The following is a 6007-nucleotide window of genomic DNA, read 5'->3' as shown; positions in this document are numbered from 1 at the left end:
GAGGTTATTTTGCAAATCTCCCTTTGAAGAGAGTTGTTTTGTTGACCTCTTTTTGTTGCTGCATTCTGTCATCGTCATCATCATGACATTGACCAAACTCGGTCAGTGTTGACAGTGGAGAAAGTACAATGGCTGAAGTACAACCAGGCCAAGTGGAGTACTTAATAATAAAAACATTTAAATCAAAAGAAAATGTCATCTTCATACTTTGTAAAAATCAATCAATGAATAAATAAATAAGAAGAAGAAATGTAAACACGACCTTTTACAAAGAACCAACAAACCCAGTCTTCATAAGATTGAAAGCTTGGAATACTTGGAATTACAAGTTGGTTAAATATGAGTCCTGCAGTATGTTCAGAATAATTATGGTTAAAAAATAAAAAGTCTCTTTCCATCTCATTGTTTGTGTTTCTTTTGGGGTCACTTCCTCCATTGGACCAAAAAAATGGCACATAGTGTGTTTAAACTGCTTGATCTCCATGTGTCAATCCTGTGTTCCTGGGATACCCACGCCTTAGTGTCAGCAAGGACTGGATCCATCTCTGTGACCTGTGCAAGTTGAAAGGGATTAGAGTCATAAATAGCTTTAAAAATATATATATATACTTTGATGTTTGCAACTTTCATCTCACATTATATCCCACGTGGGGCTGGGGAATTATGTATCATAGGCAGAGAATTGTCTTGACCTGAGAACTCTGAAAGGATGACAAAGGGGTTTGAGTACATGCAAAATATGTTGATGTGAGCATGAATAATTAGAAAGCTTTACTGGCCAAAAAAAGCTGATTAATGCTTCAGTAAACATTTCTGGACAAAAATAGTAAGTGAATAAACAAGTTCAATGAATAAACCTATTGACTCATCATTGGGAGTAAATATTGTGTGCTATAATGCTACTTGAGTGTGTCGCTTTTAGTAAATAATATGTTCACAACCTAATACTTCAAACTCCAATGTTGTCTTACAATTTATTAACATCTGATTCAGTGAATGCCATTGTTTACTATTATGTATCCATTTTTCAAATGGCTGTTGAGATATTTTAGGTTAATGATTAATGGTTCCATGCACTCCAGCAGGGCACCTCTTGACTTTCCAAGGTAATGACCATATTTGGCATAGAATAGGAAAACTACAACACAAGGGAGGTCCTTGGACTGCTTGCTTCACTTCCTAAAAGGATGCTGTTCTGTCTGCTCAGTGTTAGTTTGATAAACATTTTGGCCTGGATTCTGGTTAACATAAACATCCATTGGAAAGTCACTGTGGTCTGGGTTCCACTCATTACATTATTTGATTGCAACACTGTACTCAAGCAACTTGCCTGACAAAAAAAAAAAAAAACAAAACAAAGTATGCACCAGATGAGAGGCAGCTTTGGTTGTGTTAATATGATTTATTGGGGAATGAGCTTGAAGCATACCTTATTTAGTTCTGCTTCAATGTGTTTATACTATTTCTTAAAAACATGCCAAAAGGCAGCTTCAGCATTACACGAGGTCATACTGAGGTCATGTGATCCTGACCTAATAAGAGTGCAGGGACTCCTACTGACCCCTAACAGATGCACGTTTTAGAATGTGTAGGCTTGAAGAAATATGTTTCACCTGAATGTTCCAATAAATACTCAACCTCCCACAGCAATGAGCATAAAAGGTTCTTTGTTGTAAAACCACCAAAAAAACTATAAGTCTGACAATAAATATATGATTTTAAAAAATGTTAAATAGATGAATATGTCACGGTAAAATTATAATAACATTGTGGGGATCATTTCAGAGTCTTTTTTATTGAGATTTATTTTCAGACATCTAGTCTGTGGTGGACTCGAGTTTTGTAGATTTCATTTTAATAGTGTTCATGTGTTTCTTCTCCTGTTTAAATTTGCTCTGGTCATTTCCTGTTTTATTTTGTAATTACTTCCCTCCTGTATCTTTGTTGACTTTACACTTCCTGTAACAACCTTTTTTGACAGTTTGTCCTTGTCAGTCGCAGCCCTGTTCCTTCTGTCTCTTATCCAGTCAGCTCCTTCCCTCCCCTGTGTTCTCCAACCTGCAACTTGTTATCTCATTAGTATCTCATTAGATCACCACATCATCTAACAGTTTTATGAATGATAAAGAGCTAATCAGAGTTCATCTAAGACGCCATCAACACGCAAATCCGTGCGCTGCAGCTTCAGTGCTTAGCAGCACCACAGAGGCTAGAGGATAGAGTTGCTCTTGATTTGATGATTTGCTAATGATTATAGTGGCAACAGCATGGCTAAGGATGAAGAGTGGCCATAAAAGCTGTTGATCACAAAGGTAAAACAAACTGATGGTCAAATTGTGAATGTTTGCACACACTCATCCTCCTATCCATCATATTTATTCCAAAAATCCCTCTCATTGTCAGAAATGATTGATATATTATTGATTGACAGGTGTGTTAGTCTTAATTACTTAGTCTTACTGTAACATCATATAAGCATTTTAATTTTCAACATCATCTTGTTGCCGGGGTAACATGTCTTTTATCATTTTACAGCAGCAGTGTAACGATCACAGTTCACCCAAGAATCATCCATCCATCCATCCATTGTCTTCCGCTTATTCTTGTTAAGGGTCGTGGGGGGGTGGAGCCTATCCCAGCGTCTACAAGTGAGAGGCGGGGTTTACCCTGGACAGGTCGCCAGTCCATCACAGGGCCAACACATAGAGACAGACAACCATTCACACTCACATTCACACCTACGGTCAATTTAGATTATCAATCAGCCTCGTCCCCTCTTGATGTCTTTGGACTGAGGGAGGAAGCTGGAGTACCAGAGAGAACCCACACAGGAACAGGGAGAACATAGAGACTCCACACAGAAAGATCCTGTGATGGAGCCAGGACTTGAACCCAGAACCTTCTTGCTGTGAGGCAACAGTGCTCCTGTTCAAGCCGCCTGACTTGAACATGCTGAAAGCTAAAATATAGTAGCAGTTTAGCAGTTTAGAAGAGATAAACAAATATATGATTCATATTTTCATTACATACCAGCAGCGATCCCTTCTAGCAAAATCAATCAGAGCATCTCCTCAATGCACATTTGAACATTTATGGGTGAGACTTCATTGACGCTTTAAACCTCTGACACTCCAGAATGAAGCTGTCCTCCTTAGCAGCTGATTCATTTACCGTGTGTTCCGTTTATGTCTGCTGTTTATGTGGTGATGTCAGATAAAGATCAGACAGGCTGTCCAAGTCCTTATTAATGGTTTCATGCATGTATAATGTCACATTTGCAGCAGCCAATTCTACTTGAACAGCAGAACTAAAAACTAGTTTTAAAGTCTCCAGAAAAACTCTGGTCAACTTTTAGCCTCCGTAATATATTTGAGAATAAAAACATGTTTTTTTTTCTGTTTTTTTTCTGCTCTTTGTGGAGGTTTTTTTTTTTAACTGCAGAAAAATCTTCACGCTTACTTTCAAAAAATGCTGCTGTTAAACTGGCGAGAATGTATATGTTGCATGTTTATTTCATCATCAGCTTCCCAAAAAAACTTGTTGACCACCATGATGAGTTGGTGAATGATGTAAGTCTCCAGAAGCACAATTCAGAAAGACAAATTAAATTACAATGAAATTTTATATCAAACTTTCAAGGCCATTAACACAATCTAATTCCATGTCTGAAAGCAGTGCTTGCTCTTCAGTAAGACAAATATTTTCCAGTCACAATGTTCTACCTCCTTCACCACTCAAAGCCTATGTCTGGCCCAGGGCCTATGGGCATCATGAACAGCCATTCTAAGAAAGTCATTAGTTACAGTCAGAGCTAAGGCAAAACAAAACATTACGTTGCATTAAATTATCGCAATATCAACATTAGCAATGGATTCAGAAAGCAAAATTACTTTTGCCTACTTAAACTTTGATTGTGTTTCCACAGATCCACCAGAGCTCCAACTGCCGCCTGCATCGCACTCCCCCTACCCCCCCTTTTATCCCCTACTATTACACCGCTCCCCTTCCATGAACCAGTCTGCCATCCAGTCCCCCATCAAGCTGGCTTGCTCTCCCTGCCTCCCCTACCAGAAGCTTCCTTCTTCAACTGTTATTAACATTTCCATGTTTCCCACATTCTGTGTTATAAACTGTTTTCTTGTCTGTAACAACATCTACTGCATGTCTGTCCGTCCTGGGTGAGGGATCCCTCCTCTGTTGCTCACCCTGAGGTTTCTCAGATTTTTCCCTGTTAAAAGGGTTTTCTATGGAGTTTTTCCTCAGTCGATGTGAGGGTCTAAGGGCAGAGGATGTTGTTATGATGCCATGTGAAGCCCTTTGAGACAAACTGTTTGTGAAAATGGACGATACAAATAAAACTGCCTTGCCTTGCCTTGATAGTGAAATCTGAACAGGATTTTCCTGTATTATTGTTATACAGCATCATACTGTAAACCGCAATGCAGTCTGGGAGAAAAATGTGATTGTAGTAAATTGCAGCTCTTTTGTTTTAAACAGGATTAGTTTATAAACTTTACTGTAAACATCATGGGAATGGGAATGTAAAGTTTGAAAATTAACTAACATAGGAAGACCTTATTATCTGGCAAAAGTTTGTTTTTGCAGCTTGCATTTTATTTTTGTTGATTTCAATTTTGGTGCACGTTTGCCAGCCAGTTTCTGTCACCGCTAGGGTACAGTCACTGGACAACTTTCTCAGCCTTCTGTCACAGATGTCCGCAGCTGCCTGACATCCTCCACTGAGTAAGTTAACATCAATTCATGGCACGTGCGCGCACGCACGCACACACACACACACACACACACACACACACACACACACACACACACACTCACACACACTCTCTCACACACAAAACCCCCTATCACACCCATCCACTCATTAAACACTGCGTTCAGACTTATTCAAACTGATGGAATTCCTCAGAAAAAACTTTTGCATAACTGTTCTGGAACTGTTTACTTCCCTATGCTACACTTATGCAAACTATACTTCTGCTGTTATGCAGGAGGTTAATTAAAACAGTTTAATGTTCCTTTCTCACAAAAAAAAATTGTTACGGTGAGTTACCAAATACCATGCACTGAAATTTAAAATAAAAATTGCTAATCTTTCAAAAAAACAAAACAGAGAAAATAGACAGGGAGTAAAGGTTTATTCATGTCTAGTTTTACTTGTGTACTGATATTTTAATAAATATTTGCAAAGGAACTACATAATGAAGATTGTCCTGCTGACATTTCTTTATTATTATTATTACTAGTAGTAGTAGTAGTAGAAGTATCATTATCATTATTATGGTATTATTTTTTTGTAGTAGTTCTAGTAGTGTTACAGTACAGTAACATTCCTTAATGATCATTAAATACAGTATACATACTGTAGATCCAAATACTGTTCAAATACAGTAAATGCACAGTAATTTACTGAAAAAATATCAGTATCATGATGTAAATTTACAGCAATGAACATTAGATTTATTTCCCCTTGTATACTGTAAATCTAAAATACAGTCCGATACTGTAAAAAATATGGTAGTTTGCTGGCAAAGCTGCTACCAGTAAATTACTGTTAATTTACAGTGATATGTTTTGTTTTGTTTTAAAAGCAGGCACTGTAGTACTTTTACTTTTACCCAATTTTCCTAACTTTTTATGATTTTTTTTAAATGAGTGATGGAAGTAGCCATTTTTGAAATCACTTCAGTGTGGAGCAGGAGCAGAGCTTCCTGCAACCCCAGAGCTCACAATAATGTAAATCCAATGAGGAAACTGGCTTCTATAAAATGACATTGCATGCAGTTATTACTGACCTAAGTACATAAAAAAATGTACAGAACTCAAATCAGTGTATTTCCACCATTTTTGATCCACAAGTGGAAAGAAACACTATCAATAGATGTGACAAAAGTGAATGTTAAACATGTACAATAAACTATGTTGTATTTCATTAGCATGGGCAGAAATAAAAGTACTGTGTTTTGGGGTTAATACATATGAAAATGCA

This window comes from Aulostomus chinensis, chromosome 16, assembly GCF_037954235.1.
Source record: "Aulostomus chinensis isolate RoL2024-O1b breed Wild chromosome 16, RoL_Achi_v1.0, whole genome shotgun sequence".
NCBI classification, from domain to species: domain Eukaryota; kingdom Metazoa; phylum Chordata; class Actinopteri; order Syngnathiformes; family Aulostomidae; genus Aulostomus; species Aulostomus chinensis.
Note: the sequence above shows the minus strand (reverse complement) of the source record.